This window comes from Anguilla anguilla, chromosome 2 (assembly GCF_013347855.1).
Source record: "Anguilla anguilla isolate fAngAng1 chromosome 2, fAngAng1.pri, whole genome shotgun sequence".
In the NCBI taxonomy this organism is placed as follows: Eukaryota; Metazoa; Chordata; class Actinopteri; order Anguilliformes; family Anguillidae; genus Anguilla; species Anguilla anguilla.
Genome location: NC_049202.1, coordinates 3,079,539 through 3,095,854, shown reverse-complemented (window position 1 = coordinate 3,095,854; position 16,316 = coordinate 3,079,539). Strand labels below are relative to the sequence as shown.

At 43.0% G+C, this 16,316-nt stretch overlaps 1 protein-coding gene across 11 annotated transcripts in view; it reads right to left on the bottom strand.

The window, feature by feature from the left end:
* The window catches only part of LOC118217707 (T-cell leukemia homeobox protein 1-like), a 97,310-nt gene that overhangs the window by 56,335 nt on the left and 24,659 nt on the right, over nucleotides 1-16,316 (bottom strand). For 7 of the 11 annotated variants that reach the window (XR_004763272.1, XR_004763274.1, XR_004763276.1 and 4 more), the window contains 2 exons: nucleotides 15,262-15,333; nucleotides 7,500-7,574 (listed from right to left, as the gene is read on the bottom strand). The gene's annotated coding sequence lies outside the window, so the exon portion shown is untranslated. The remainder of the gene's footprint in view (nucleotides 1-7,499; nucleotides 7,575-15,261; nucleotides 15,334-16,316) is intronic. The other 4 variants (XR_004763279.1, XR_004763270.1, XR_004763271.1 and 1 more) reach the window with 1 other exon arrangement.

The following is a 16,316-nucleotide window of genomic DNA, read 5'->3' as shown; positions in this document are numbered from 1 at the left end:
GGGAGAGTTTGCATGGCAAGGGTGCGTACTTGGCACAGCAAGGATTTATCTGAGCTGTTTCTCCCCATCAGAGCAGATTACATTATAGGGATTCAATTCATACCGATGCACTGATATGCAGAGTAATACTAAGAATATAACTAGATGTATAAGCTTTTAATCGTCTACAAAAACATAATAGATAACAAGAACGGACCCACATGGGATCAGTTCAGTGGAAATGCAAGGCATTTCGTCTGTAAGTGTAAGCAAGTATTGCATCTCCTAATTACTGCTGTTTAGACACATCCTTATGAGATTACACCGGACATTCTTAATTACTGTATGAAAAACAAAACGCGTGTATCTGAATATTTACTCTATAAGTCTCTGGAATTCCAAGCATTCCATCTGTGTTGAAAAGCTTCACACTGACAAGCTGTGTGTGTGTGTACTGTGTGTGTGGACATAGTTACATGCTCATATGCATTGATGTGCATGTGCGTATGCATGTTTCTGCATGTGTGTGAGCGCATGCATGTTTCTGTATGTGTGTGTACATACATGTTTCTGTATGTGTGAGCGCATGCATGTTTCTGCATGTGTGTGTGCGCATGCATGTTTCTGTATGTGTGAGCGCATGCATGTTTCTGCATGTGTGTGTGCGCATGCATGTTTCTGTATGTGTGAGCGTATGCATGTTTATGAATGCGTATGCGCATGCATGTTTGTTTTTTCCCATTTCCCTGCACCTGCATTTGCATGTCTGCGAAACGGAAGGAGCAAAACAATCCACATTTCTCAAACCGAGGCAATCTTTTGATAAACGGCGGTTTACAGAAAGGTCATAAAAACGTGATATAGCAAAGGATAAACCACCGACTGCAAGGGGGGTATAAACAAGACAAATGCGCTCCTCCAGTAATATACTATGAAGTGTGAGCAGGAAGGAGGGGAAGGGCGCTTAATTGTACTGAAATACACGACTTTAAACTGCAGCCTGTGCCAGACCGGGGAGCGGGGGGGAAGAGACAGAGAGAGAGAGAAAGGGAGAAGAAGAGAGAGAGGGAGGGAGAGGGGGGGAGACGGGGAGAGAGGGAGGGAGAGAGAGAGAGGAAGAGGGAGAGAGAGAGATGGAGGGAGAGAAAGAGAGGGAGGGAGAGGGTGAGAGAGGAAGAGGGAAAGAGACAGAGAGAGAGAGAAAGAAAGGGAGGGGGAGAGAGAATGTCAAAAGGGTTCTCATGGTGAGCAAAGGAGGGAATTAAAGCGCTGCCATTTAATCCGTTTTATGTGTAAATGGCAGTTGGGACATCAAAGACGGTTTGAGGGTATACACTGCGAGGAGTCATGACAACGTCTGAGTGGAACCCTTGTGAAAAATGTATTTTCTCTAGGCTTTGGGCACCATAATAATTATACTCTAATTCAATCTAATTAACAGGCTCAATTACTCCTGAAGAAAGCTCATCAAGAACAAGAGGGTGGGCATGTGGAGATTAGAAAGCAGTTTTTTTTTTCCTTAATTAATGAACTGAGTTGAATAACGGCCATGAAATTAAGCATTTCCCTCAATGTGTATGAATTGCAAATTGGAAACGTTTGTAAATAAGGGCCCACGGGCTAAAATTGTCTCACAGCTTTCCTGAAAGTCACACCACTGAACATACCACCGCTCACAAGAAAGTCCTTCTGATACAGCCTCCAAAATGCAGCCTGCATAGCTACGGTATACCACAGTTCTTCACTGCAAACTGGGGCAAAAAATACAAAAAATCTTCTCGGATGTAGTGAAGAAGCAAGTTTAACACAATTTAAAATGACCCTGCACTGTTCCACTACCTTAGCACGGTCAACATTAACATTTCTGTACGAGTTGCAGTGACAGCAGCCATATGGGGAAGTAGTGTATAAACGAAGAAATCTTCTTATTTCGTAATGTACTTTGTTGGGTTGAACGTCTTTAATCTACGATGCTAATTTATGACTCTATTTCAGCCATAGTCTTTTTTTTTTTTTTTTTTTTTTTTTTTTTTTTTACAACATTACAAGATATGACGCCAGAGTTTCCTTACCTGTGGAATAATTGCACATTATAGAATATTTTTCCCATAAGCACTGACGATTGCAGGATAACTCCGTGTTTACTTGGCATTGGCGTAAATATTTGGGCCGCAATTAAAACGCAGCTACACCGAGTGGAATTATGTGATCAATATTTTTAGATTCTCCATTTTATTATTTTTTTTCACATTTTGTTTATTAAAACATCTGAATGCCGATATTTTGTCGTGCTTATTTATTTATTTGTTTATTTGTTTATTTATTTCAGCGCGGAGTGCGGCTCACCGAGGCGCTCTGGATAACATGATGCAATCTGGCGGAAAACCTGGCCAGCTCCTCCAGCGCGGGCGCGGCGGAGACGGAGAGGTGTTCCGCGGGGGCAATTAAAAGCTCATCTGTTATTGCGCCACGAGGTGTGCTGCGCTCAGCACCCTGTCTCCTCCTCCAGCCCTTCGGGATGGGGGGGGGGGGCAGCACGGCGAAATTCCTCCCCACTTCCTGCCTCTCTGTGCATCCCCCCCCCTCCCCCCCGAATGAGAGATCGGCCTGGTCCCGCCGGCCGCTAAACCCCGCCGCGCGTCTTTTACGGCAGGCGTTCTACACGCTGGAACAGCGAGCTCATCACATCGCCGGGGCTTCCCTGGCTCTTATGGAGTCTCTCCGTAAGACAGAGCCGCCGTGCTCTCGCGCGGTCCCGGAAGGCCGAAGAGGGTCGGAGACAGGCTGAGACGCGTCGTCTCTGAAACGCAATGGTACGAGACACAGATCCGTGTTTATATAATGCTATGGACGACTTTATTTATTTTTGAGGCAACAGTGGCCTAAGATTTTCCCCTCTTTTTATATGTTTCCCCCCCCCCCCCCCCCCCCATTTTCTCCCAATTATTTACAATTCCAAATTCCATTCAGTTGTGTGGCTGGCGAATGCAAATTAAATTCACACATCTTCTGCAGTGAATTGGGAAGAGTGCAGGCAAGAACATACTATCCTCCAAAACACCTGATCTCAAACCTCTGTGTCTGTTCACTCTACAGTGCATAAGGTGAGGCTGCGAAAACAGGAGATGGAAGAACGCACTTCAACCAGACCGCTGACACCCGGCTGACCAGCAGGGGTCACTGGAGAGCCACGGCGAACGGCAGACCCATCTGACCGAATCCCTTCCTCCCTGGGCACGGCTAGGCTACGCGTTTCCCAGCGAGGCTGCTAGCCACAGTCGGCACCGGCACCGGCCTGTTTCGGATTGGACACCAGATCATGGGGGGGTCGCATCCCTGTGCTAAAACAGCAGCCGAAGGGGACGGCCCGACCGACATCACCGAAACTTTCTCTGCACAAAACTGTGTGCAAATAAAACATGCGGTGGGGGATGGTGGGGGAAGAAGACGCTAGTCAGGGAAAAAAAAAATAAGTTGATTTTGGGATAAAGTGCAGTGGGGTGGGGGGGGTGGGGGAAGGGGGCTAATCTCCGGGGGTAATATCTGCTGAAGAAAGGCGGGCTCGCCCAGTCCTCTCTCATTAACCAGCTCTAATTGCAGCTCTGCATCACTCCAAAAACTTAAAGGTAATAATATATCAGCAGCCACAAACAGGTGACAAAAAGTGCTGAGTCTAGTTTAGTGGGACACAGAACAGCACCACAGATTCCTGTATCATTACTTTTACTGTTTTTTCTTTTTATTTTATATATATATATATATATTTTCTAATTCCAGGTGCTGAGGCATATTTCTGCAGCCGTTCCTTCAGTGTTCACAGCGTAGCAATTAGCAGGAACGCTGAGCCACATGCCGATCGCTTTTATTAAGTCATTTTAAGTGATGACGGTACTTTCTTTGGCTTGTGAAGCTCCGACCACGTCCACTGGAGGCGACTGCACCCACAAATGCGAGACTTTATGTCAGATCTAAAAAAAATAAAAAAAGGGGGGGGGACCATGTGAAGGCTTCTATGTAACTATTAGCTTTCAGTCTGTCACGGTCGGTGGTGTCACACAGTAGGACCACGAATAGAGTGCAGTCCCCATCGCACGACGCTCATCGCGGCTCTCGTCAGGACACCGCGTCCCGCGTCCGCCAAACCGTCCGGGTCTCCCCCAGCCCGCCCCTCCCCCCCCCCCCGCCCCCCCCCCACTTCCCCCGCACGAGCACCCGGGAGTTCTCCTCTCCCGCCAGCCGCCAGCCGCGAGCCCGTTGGCGTCCGCGCGTGCGGAGTCGCGCGCGTAATTGATGAAACTTCGCCGGCAGGAGCCGGGTGAAACGGTCAAGCAGGCGTTAACCGGCCTCGTTACAAACATAATGAGCCATCGCCGCCGATCGCTTCTGCCTCTCTCTCCCCCTCGCCGTCTCTTCCCCTCTCAGCTTCCCCTCCTACAAGCCCTCAGCCTCATAGACGTGGGCCCCTCTCTCTCTCTCTCTCTCTCCCTCTCTCTCTCTCTTCCCCTCTCTTTATTTCTGCCCTCTCTGTGCGCGTGTGTAAGTGTGTGATTAGGATGAAGGCTTGTTTGCCATGTAATTGAATCTGTTTTCCCTCATTGGGGGGAAAGGAAAGGCACAGGACGTGTCTTCAGGGTTTGATAGGCCGATCGCTTTCTGCCACTGAGATCACAGGCTCAGGATGGCACTGTGTAAAAAAAAAAAAACAAAAAAAAAAAACTGCCATGCTCTATTTAGTCAGAATGCAATCATCACGCTCCGAAACCCCCAACAGTTCCAGAACTCAGGGTCAGTGATCAGCAGGAAGGCTTATGGACTTGTTTTACATATCGCATTAGTCTATTTATGTTGCCAAGCCGGAACATCCATCTATGGAACGACTCCAGAAAACACATAAATAGTCTCATAAAGCTCTGCCACGAGAAATTTCATCTAAATCCACACCTTCTCTCCCGTGTCTTAATTGGATGGAGCCTGAGTGTTTCATTGGTACATAAGCCGGTGCTAGCCAGTAGCCATGTTATTCACAAGCATTCGTAAATACGATTTCCAACCCAATACCCAGGGCAACTTGCGTAATCCGTAATAGGGCGATGGTTGTTTTTTTTTCTTCTCAGTGGAACATAACAGCGCGTCACTTGTTATTAACAGACATAAGAGACGGACATTTATGAATTCCCCTCTTATGAGGGCATTACGCATTTCTCACGGGGTGGGGTGGGGGGGGGGTTCTATCGCTGGACACATTTCACTCCTTTGCTTTGATGTGTTTCTCTCATTTATATTTACAACACAATTCGAGCCTGTCGGTCTTTAGTCGATGTAACTCCCTTTTTTGACGGCGCAACGAACGAATATTTTCAAAACGGTCAGTAATGCCCAAATTCCGCTCGAGCGCTCAGCACCTCTAATCGTTTCTTTTTTTCTTCTTCTTCTTCTTCTCCTCCTTTTTTTCGGCCGCTGACCGAAGTTAAGGCAGGATCGATTGTGCGCGGTGCCATCGCTCAGCGGCTGAACGCGGTCGCCGAGGCGAGACCCCGCTCTGAACTAAGAGTGAACTTGGCACCCCATTTATAAATACAGCTCGGCAGCCAATCAGCGGGCTGGCTCCGGGGCATCATCATCTCACTGCGCTGACTTTCACATTACGATAATGTGAATCTCTCTCTCAGCCCCATAATACTGGCAAGCGTGAATAAAATACTGTCTTTGCGCCCCCCTCCCCTCCCCTCTCTCTCTTCCCCTCCCACCCCCCTCCCTGATCATGCTCCGTCCCCCCCCCGTCCCCCCCCGTCCCCCTCTCTCTCTCATGGCGGAGACGAGCCTTGCATACAAATGACGGGCGCGAGTTTTGGCGGCCCGCAGACCGGTGGGACTCCCCTGCCACGGACGGGCCGAGCGGCCCGGAGGACGCCGAAGGCTCTCATGACAGCACACCCCAGGGGAACCGCCTCGGGGGCGGGGAAATAAAAAATTTAAAAACCCAGGGAAAGGTGCTTGGTTGGACGTTTTCAGCATTTATGGGGCCGCTCGTCCAGGGTGCACTGGTGTCCTCTTCCTCAGGGTTCGCTCATATTGAACACCTGTCACTTCTTTTAATTAAGTGGTGACTGATTGATTGACTGACTGATTGACTGGTTGATTGGTTGATTGATTAAAATGCATAATACAAAGTAAACGCTGATCCAAACAGAACTTTGTATCCTCTAATGCAGAGGGACACATTTATGATTTTTTTTACTGCATGTCCCAGATAGTGTAGAAGCCAAGACTACAGTTGAATGGCTCAGAAGTTGCCAGCATCACATGAAGCTTTGAAGCATGGCCATCTGCAGCAGAGAATACACTGGTTTATGAATTACAGTTGAAAACATTATATAAATGCATAAACATACATGCTGATGAATGCTTTTTTTCTGTTTAAATATTAATGAGCAGGCAAGTCTATACAAAAAAAACAAAACAGAACGGGCTTACAAACAAGGGAGTACGTTAATGAATATGATTCATTTTCTATACGAATTTTATTACTTCATAACGACTCCACAGAGTTGTGAAATTGAGCTATGCTGTTATTGGCCCTACACTGCGTACGGCCATAACTTTTTTACTGCTTTCCCCAGTACCTTAAGGGAAGAATTAGACTCCCTTTCAGCCAGTTAGCTAACTAGCTGATGCTAAATATTTAGCCTGTTATACGTTAATGTAACTTGCTAATAATCAGTATGTTAATATATGGTGTTCATTATTAGCTAGCTAGCTTTATGTTCTGGGTATAAGTTGGCTATAATGCAGGTGGACTATATATGAAGAGAACAAAACTTATTTGAGGAAAAGGGCATGGAGTGGTTTCAATAATGTGTAACTTTTATGTGCTTTTTAATGCGAGAATCATTAGAATGTGGAATAAATGCCATCATAAATTTTGAGCAGATTAATTATTGCCCATTGGTGACAAATATTTAGCCCATCTGTAGCCATTGTGTTGCTCAAATCTGGACCTCACTGTGGTCACACATCACGCAAAGTATATTTATAAAGCCATTATAAAGCATGTATAACACCTTAATAACACAACACATAGATCACTTATACACAATCAATCTCTATGCATTTTCAAGAAGGTTCATGTTAAAAACAATCTAAGAATATCATTTTATATAGTGTGTATTATGTAATCTTTTAAGCAGTGCTGTGTTTGCTTATTAATGAATTATAAGGAAACTACGGAGTGTTAATAAAGGTTATAAAACCAAAATTAAGGTTTTAGGACAAATACAATTTGTCTAATGTCTGAACTTCCTCAGAGAGATGGCTAACTTTTTACTTCTTTCTTCTTTATCAGGCCCATGTCATAATGTTTTCATGAGGCTGGGAGTAAACAAAAAACACTGCGGCTAAGTAAGCTGTCCGCAAATACAAGCGTAGTGTCTTTAGCCACCATACCTGTTTCAGTAGACTCCTTCACTGTGTGCCACTGCAAGAGGTTTCACAGGAATGTTGTCTTTTAAAAAAAAATTTACCTCCATCTTTGCCTGCAGTTTCTCATTTCATCTGTGTTTTTTTTCTTCCTGGACTCTCTGGGACTCTTCCAACAGCTGAAAATGCACACGGAGATTATAAATGTTATGAATTACAACAGAAGATTTGTCAGTAGCGCTATGTAGTGGCTGCAACCCTAGCATATATTCACATTACTATCAACAACAGTTGATCTAAGATTATGACACCGATTATGCACCGATTTGCATTATGACATTTATGACTGTTCTAAGCTTGTTATAGCACATGTATGCTTATGAAATAGATTATAACACACTATGTAGCTTTCATGAAGGTAATATGGATGCCGCATGTGACCCACTACAAGTAGGCCTACTGTTTCCAAATCATTGTATTTTTTAGATTTCAGAGTCTCAGAGACGCCATTTTAAAGTATCGGCGATAACGAATTTGCAGAGCCATGCAAAATCGAAAACAAAAAAAGTCAGCCTTTTAACTTGAGCACTAGTTGTGCCTTAGAAGTTTCTAGTTTCTTGTTTACATTTTCAATGAGAAAGGATCCTTTTGTACTGGCCATTAGAGTTCTACCTCATTGGACAATTAAGTCCCTTTCAGTTTCGTGCGCACGACTAACCAACACAATGCATTTGGCGGCAATAACATTGAAGGACTCCACTTTCCTTTGTTCATTAAACCACCATTTGATAGTGGGGTAAAAAAAAAAAAGAAAGAAGAAGAAGGGAAACCGGTAACGGACTCCATATTTCCTATTTCCTCTTTACCGCGTGAGCACAAGGGCCAATTTTGCCCATTCTCAAAATGCGTGACTAATATGTATATAAAAAAAAAAAAACAACAACTGGTCTTCAAATTCTTAGGGTGGTCCTAAAGTTGCATCTGGTGGAGAAAAGCAATGAGTGTTAATGGAACTCCATCTCTGCAATAACATGTCAGAAATTGAATCTGACCGCGCGACTGAATGGTCCATTAATGACGATATGTCCTCACAAAACCTATTCGAAGGACAACGGCGTGGATGAAAAGTGGCCCTTTCCGTTTTTTGTTTCTTGTTTTGAATCTAAACCTGGAAAAAGAAAAAGTTCTGAATAATTTCCCCTTTTTCACTTTAGTTTCTTGCCCGTCTTAATGCTCCAATAGATTGTGTAATGGCTTGGGGATATAGGCCAAAAGGCAATAAAATGCTCCTGCTGTGTTTAATAGATTAACTTTAAACTCGCGATGATTACCAGACAAACAATTTCAATCCAAGTACGTCACTTAAAGATACTCTGGAACACTCTGAAAATAAGCGTTTTTGGTCATCAGGTTTCAACATATCTGAAAACCCATCCTCAAACAACTTAAAAATGGTAATTATAAAAAACTTTACTGGATTGTATTGTGTCCAGAAATTCAAGTGTATTGTTTGTTTGTGCACTACCATGAGAGAAAAAAATCCTTTGAAGAAAACAATCTAAAAGAGCAGTTCAAGGATTATACAGTAGCTTTGAACTTGTCTTAGGCCTTCTACTTTTTTACCAACCATTTACTTGGAGTAATCTCAGCCACCCTCATGCTATGTAATATCAGATGTATGAAGATGTACAAACATTTTTAGATCAACCCTTCACAGCAAAAAACTGTAAAAATCAATGTAATTATATAACATAAGGCCATTACGCGCTGAGCGTAGCTATTTCATCCCCTGGCAAAAACAGGACAGAGTGGGTGAGGAAGCAGCTAGCTGGGAGTGATCGAGCAGTTGTCGTAGTGTAATACAGCTAGCATATCAATTCAAATCGTTCAATTCAAAGCTGCGCATGGTTTAAAGAAGCTAAGGCTGGCTACACTAGCATAAGAAAATGCAGCTTGGTTTCCAGCTAGCTTCCGTATCTAACTGGCTCTGGCAGGTGTTAAGCTGGTTACACCAGCCTAGACATGCTCAACTGAAGATGATAAGCTCCCAGCTGACCTTTTGTATTGCAACGAATATGCTAATTTCATCCACAATGCAATGGGTTAACATGTAACGTATGGTAAAAAATGACCCAATCAGAAAGGCACAATTTTATTAACTGGAAGTGACTGTGAAAGAACATCCTGAACTTGTGCAACCAATGAGAATTGAGCTGAATTATTTCTGCTGACAGCATACATGCAGATCAATATACAAACGATATCACTTAAAATGCAGGCTCTGAAGGTACATATTTTCCAATATTAAAAAAAAGATGATAACTGCTTGCAGTTATTGATGGCTGGCTACCAAAGAAAGATGCATTACAACATTTCCCTAATTTAGTCAAGAAAATGGTGAGCATTGTTTGGCTGAATGGTCTGTTCTAGTCGTTATCTTATGTTATGTTAAAATAATAATATAATCATTTTCTTTTTCTTCTTCTTCTTCTTCTTCTTCTTCTTATTATTATTATTATTATTAGTAGTAGTAGTAGTAGTAGAATTGGATGTATTAAATATAATGTATACATACATATAATCAGACAAATACTAACTGGGTTTCAAGAAGTAACAGTTTCCCCACAAAATATTTACATTGCAATCCCTTTAAAAAAAATTTTTTTATCTCTCTTCAAGATGTAAACTGTCAGTATCCAAAGACAATTATTGTGTTTAACAAATTGGACACTACAGTCCTGCATATACGCTTTAGACCTCAAGAAAAATGAGAAACTTAAGTAGTAAAATGCTGAGCATTAATTCAACGCTAACTGAGTTCACATGAGTAAAGTGGGATCGGACATAATCCTTCACCACCATATCTAACAGTAAACATTTTGTTGTATAGACGGGCTGAATGTTTCCCATGTCTGACAGACGAATCCGTAATGCCTTCTACTGGAGCCTGTCCACCCAGGAATGGGCTGAAAGTGCACTGCTCAAAAATAAATTTTCAACAACAGCAAGATATTAAGAGAATAATAACAAAGAAGCAGGAGAGGGAGGAAGGAAGGGAGACGTTTCCACAAAGGCAGAGTTACTACACCTCGGGGTGACTTTTTACCTCAAACCATTTGGAAACATTAATTTCACAGGTGAAAATCTACAAGGTTCTTATTACTCATTAATGTGAATCTATTTCCCTCCCCTGGTTTCTTTGTGTATGTTTTACTACTTTTATATTGCTTGCTAAACCCTGTGTAGCAGCAGCTTTTAAGCATATCATATAAAGAGAGGCATGGTTTGGTTGGAATTTGTATTATTGCTTTGGAAATAACCTCTTATCTATGTCTGCTTCCATCGGACACAATATTGCATTCTTTAATTGATCTAGAATACATTGTTCGTTTTTCTCTTGTAAATACAGGCTTATGAGGGCAAACAAACAATTTATTCTCGATCGTTTAAAGAAAGCAATATTAAGCGCAATGGAAGTAGACATGGAAGCAAGCAGACGGTGGACGTCCAATTACCTAAATTTGACCAAACACACAACACGACATACAACAAAATTTTGTTTGATTACCAACCAATAACAAGCGCAAGTAGTTCATTATATGTTATTAAAAAACAATGCGTTAGAGCATAAAATGAATAATTTATATTTAACCGTCTGATCTCTGGACCAAGAACAGTTGTGATGAGAATACACTGGAAGCAGTGCTGCTGGAGACACCATCTTTTAAATGAGCGATTTTACCGAGGTCCTGATTCACTGTTGTTTATTAAAGATCCCATGGTGCTCATCCAAAGAGGAGGGGTTCTAAGGGGGGGCTTTGAACCCTGTACATTGATTACCAGACCTCAATCTGGCAACCCAATCTTTCCCCTATAAAGTTCAAATTCACAATTGCCACTTCGTCCCCATCATCACAGAGTAAACAGGCAACGAGCTCTCCGTTAACCTTCCCGGTTAAATAAAGCTTAATAAATAAATACGGGAAAGAGGCAGGAAATGCAAATGCAATTACACATAAAAAGTTTAGTGTGTCACCGCCTGTGAATTTATGACCCCTATAATACGCAGGACATTTCTGGCTTTACTTTTAAAAAAATAAATTTACCGTGAATTGATGGAAATGGGAGATTACAAAAAAGACTGCAAAACTGCGACCGATTTTAATGTTGAAATAAGCTTGGAGACAGGAGGGAATCAGACGTATGAAAGAATGAAAAATGCCCATGCAAAATCATCGGAAAACAAACAGAAATGCTTGTCTGGAGGAGACTGCTGTGTGAGTCATCCCGTTAAAGCACCGCTCTAGTGAAATGATGGACTGGCAATGAATCCACTGTTGTCGTGCCGACTTTGGCCTGCAGTCAAGTGGAGCCCAATAATAATTAAGCATAATTGGTTCTAGTGTTTCCAACGATAAGCATTTCAGTCGGCCAGGATAACAGAGTCTCATCGCTCACCAGTGACCCCTACTGGTCGAATGAGTGTCTGCAAGTCCACCTGTTCAGCAAATGAGCGCTGACACACACACACACACACACACACACATACGATTGGTCATTCAAAGCTGAGGGAGAAAGGAGGAACAAGCATAAAATAGTTGTTTAAAAATACGTATCGAAAACTACCTTGAACAGTGCCAGACATAGACATAATGAGGCAGCAACAGAAACAGATTCTAGAAGTTTTGTGTACAGTTACCTTTGGTTTATATTTGCATTTTCATTGTGTGTACAGTACATACACAGTAAAGCATTCAAAATTCAAAGTTAGCTCAGTTCTGATACACTTTCCTTCTCGGTCTTGTATAAACTCTACAAGAGTTAAATTAACACGATATATTATTGTCAATTTGGCATAATCGTCGGCCTTGATCTGATTTAGAACACATTGGGAGAAAATTACCCTCAGTCGTTTTCAAAAAGCAGAGCACAACATGTACTGGGCTAGCTCATTTGCGTGAGGTCCTGCGAGCGTAATTGAAAAATGAAATATCTCTGAATTATACAAAATGTTTCACTTCCCGCCATAAAGAGTTTGGAATAATCAACGGGTCTTTTCGGATCCCAGTCTACTCGCTAACTTTGTTAGCAGCGGTGATTACAGCCCTCCCGCGCGAATAAGTTTCCGCGGCAGACGATTTTAAAATTTCTTCCTTTATCCAGACTTATGGGCTTGCAGGAGGGGGGGGGGGGGGGGGGGGGGCGGGGTGATGTTCCATTCGGGTTCCGAAACGTCTCTCCGGCGTTAATCAAACATTTCCTCTTGCCACTTCTGAAGCCTTGGCTGGAAACCGCTGTTATTTATCTTTATTATCAGCTCGCTATTTACGGCGCGACGTCCCGCGGTATTACAACGCGACAGAAATACGGCGTTTATTATCGCGGGAGTGTTCCCGGAAAATTTCGCCGTTCGCCCGCCCGCCGCGATCCTGCTGTGCCCCGTGCAGGGCTGGCGCTGAAAAAAATGACAGGTATCGATCGAAATAACATCGCCCTAAGCTACGCTACGACGTGATTGACATGGTGGACGCTGGCATTTTATGTGGCAGTCTTGCCCCTCAGAATTACAGAACACTGCAGATTTTAACGGGTTGTGACACTGCAAAGTCCACTAAGGAACTGGCTGGTACAGTATGGGGGGGTGGGGGGTGGGGGGTGCACTGAGAACAAGACATTCTCAATGTTGTCACTGGTCAATGTGCACTTGCCCTAACCTCAAAGAGCTAAAGCATAAAGCTTTGACATTTTTCACAGGTATATGGATAGATAAATATCAGGAGGGATGTAGCCGATTCCCCGTATGGGGAAATCAAGTCTTTGTTCTCTGGAAAGCAGAACACAGTGCTTACTCCACAAAACATTAATGTGGGCCTGTAGGTGGGCTTAATCAAAACCCACTTCCTCCCGAGTGGTAGCCGTAAATTACGATCTCTCGGCTAATAGAGGGTTCAATAAGTATCAAGAGATAAATAAACAAATGAAAAGTAGTTTGATTGTGGCGCTGGTGGTATTACCATTTAAGCACTCTCTTTCCCTCTCTCTCGATGTCTCTCTCTCTCTTTCCCTCTACATCTCTCGAGTTCTCTCTCTCCTCTCTCTCCCTCCCTCCCTCTCTCTCTCGTGCTATCTCTCTCCATCTCTACCCCACTCTCCCTCTCTCTCTCTGTCTGTCTGTCTCTCTCTCTCCCTCTCTAGTGCTCTCCCTCTCTCATGCTCTCTCTCTCGCTCTCTCCCCATCTCTGTCTCTCCCCCTCTCTCTCTTTCTCCCTCTCATGCTCCCTCTCTCTCCTTCTCTCTCTCTCTCTCAGCACATCTATCTCCATGACAGATGACTTGAGGCCGGCGGCTGCAGTTGAGATGATTTGAGGCAGAGATTCTTTATTAACATTTCTGTCGTCTTCCTCCTGCATAATATAAAGTAAATGGGATCTTAAATCTGGGAGGCTTAGCGTGGCGATATGTCACAGCTGTGGCACAGGATCGGAGGGACTGCTTGTCACAGAATTTTTGAATTCTGCGGCCATTACTACTCAACGACAGAACTGGCGAATCGGGTGGACATTCCGAATTAACCACAGAAGCACGGGTCCCCTAAGTAGAGAACTTAAGAAAATAATTAAGAAAACGTCACTGCTGACGCGTGCAAAAAAAAAGCTATGACTGAGAGGGCGGTAAAAATAGATATTTACTTGTTTTATTTATCGCAGTATCTAATTTTTGTTTCACTGTAGCCGTAACAAAAGTAATCAAGAAAGCAATCTGTGGTAAGGTGATCGTGTGGACAACATTGAGGGAATTGCACGTGGTTCTCTTAAACTCAGAAGGACTGTCCATATCAACATTAAAACTGGTGCGGTTAATGAAAAACATTTTTACAGAGATAAAGCATAATAGAGGACTAGAGATCGATGGCACTCCTGGGTACCGGTTCCTAGGTCAGTTTTGTTGGCTGAATTTTAGCAATCAGAATACAAATAGAGGCAAAGTGGAAAAACATAACAGCAAAAGTTCAGCCAAAAAAACTGACGCATAATCCACAGTCGTTCAGTTAGTACAGCGCTTGATGTATTCAGCCACTCGAGTTAACGATCACACTTTCACTAAAGGAGAGATCAGCCGGCTTGATTTACAAGGCCTTGAAGGGGAGCCTCTGAGGTACGTTTTGTTTACTTATTTGCAAAGGGCCCCGTGAATCGACTTCAGTGTGAACTTTCAGAACCAAATTTCCCCGATAGCACTGACATCGCTTCTATTTAGCATTCAACCTCCTCACCAAAATCATTTCACCTGACTTTAATGCCCACCCTTGATGGGTGTTTCCAATTTTGAAGGTGATAAAGCCATCGTCTAATAACCACCGATGATGGCTTGGCCCGTGCACAAAACACAAAAGTGATCACTGGCATTATGCAAAGGCCGAGTGATAAAAATGAATTAATCTATAATGTTGTGCCAAACCAGCCGCTCAAAAAATGAAGCGCAAAGTGGGCAGCATATGTGTACAATATTCGGCTGGTCAGCGGAGACCAATCCAACCAGCCAAATCTGCTCAGTGAAATTTAGGCAGGCATTTGGAATGGCAGCCCCCTAGGTTGCCAGTGTAAGTTCTAGCCTCCTGTGCTGAAACCACAAATTGGACATTTTACCACCCTGAGGTTTTCCTCACGGGCAGCTCTAATAGGATTAATCCCGATGTGATATTATTGATTATATCAATCATGGATATCATTTTTAAGTTACATGAGTTTTAGGTTTCCTTTTTTTCATGACACTGACTCAAGCTAGTATTCATTCCATATTCCTTCATATAGCATTTAGCAAACACTAAAATATATTCTTGGATGATAATAATAATAAATTTCTCACCAAAGTGCTTGCGTTGGTTATTCCAGGGTGGATTCCAGCAGGTATTCAGGTTCTGATAGGTTGTGAAACTAGCTTAAACAAAAAAAAGACAAGCGTGTTACTGATTTCATCTGAAAATCTATGCATTCAAAATCTTTTCACAATAAAAGACTTGTAAAAATTCACATTCATCTGAAACAGAAAAATAAACAGAGGATGAAATCCAGGATTCAAACACCGTCCACCCTCACCAGGGTCACCTCATTAACCCATACCGTTAATTGTGTCCTATAGTCAGATACAAAAAGACTTGTGTGTGGAAAGTTCCTTTCAGATTGATTTCCTCATTTCCCTCCATGCAAAAAAAAATCTCATTTGCCATTTCATGAGTGACAGGTGAGTTTCCATTTTAGTTTTTTATAAGATATCACAACTGTAACCACATACACACGCTCAAATACACTTACGCGCACACACGTGGACACAAGCACAAACACACACACACAAACACACGCACACAAACAAACAAACAAACACACACACACACACACACACACACACTCAGGCACACACAAGCACACGCGTCAGCATTTTGAACAATGTGTTGGGTGGACACGCTCGAACGTCCGAGTTGTAATTTTAAAATATTACGAAGACAGCTGGAATCAATACATTATCCGTTTTCTTTATGTCACGAGCGTCCGCGGAAACCTTTGTAATTTCTGCTTTTAAGGAGAAAGGGCTCTGGCTTCTGTTCACTTGATACCGTGCCAGGTCTTCGGTTTGGGTTGATCCCCGAAGCATGAGCTTCGCACATTCAAGCTGTTCCAACAGCCTGTCAGCTAATGGGATTTTGGAAAGGTACATTAAGCCTGTGTACGCATGTATGGGAACCTGCAGACTGACACTGGAAGCCCATATTAAAGAAGTGTTCTTTTATTCATCACACCACGTTAAGTCGGATCAGCTAAAACGCCCGGTGCTGGGAGCAAACATATGTTGTTGTTGATTTCTTAACGGGTTTCCGCGCAGAAACGCGGCTCGTTGATAAATACGCTTTTCCTCCCTTGTGAAAA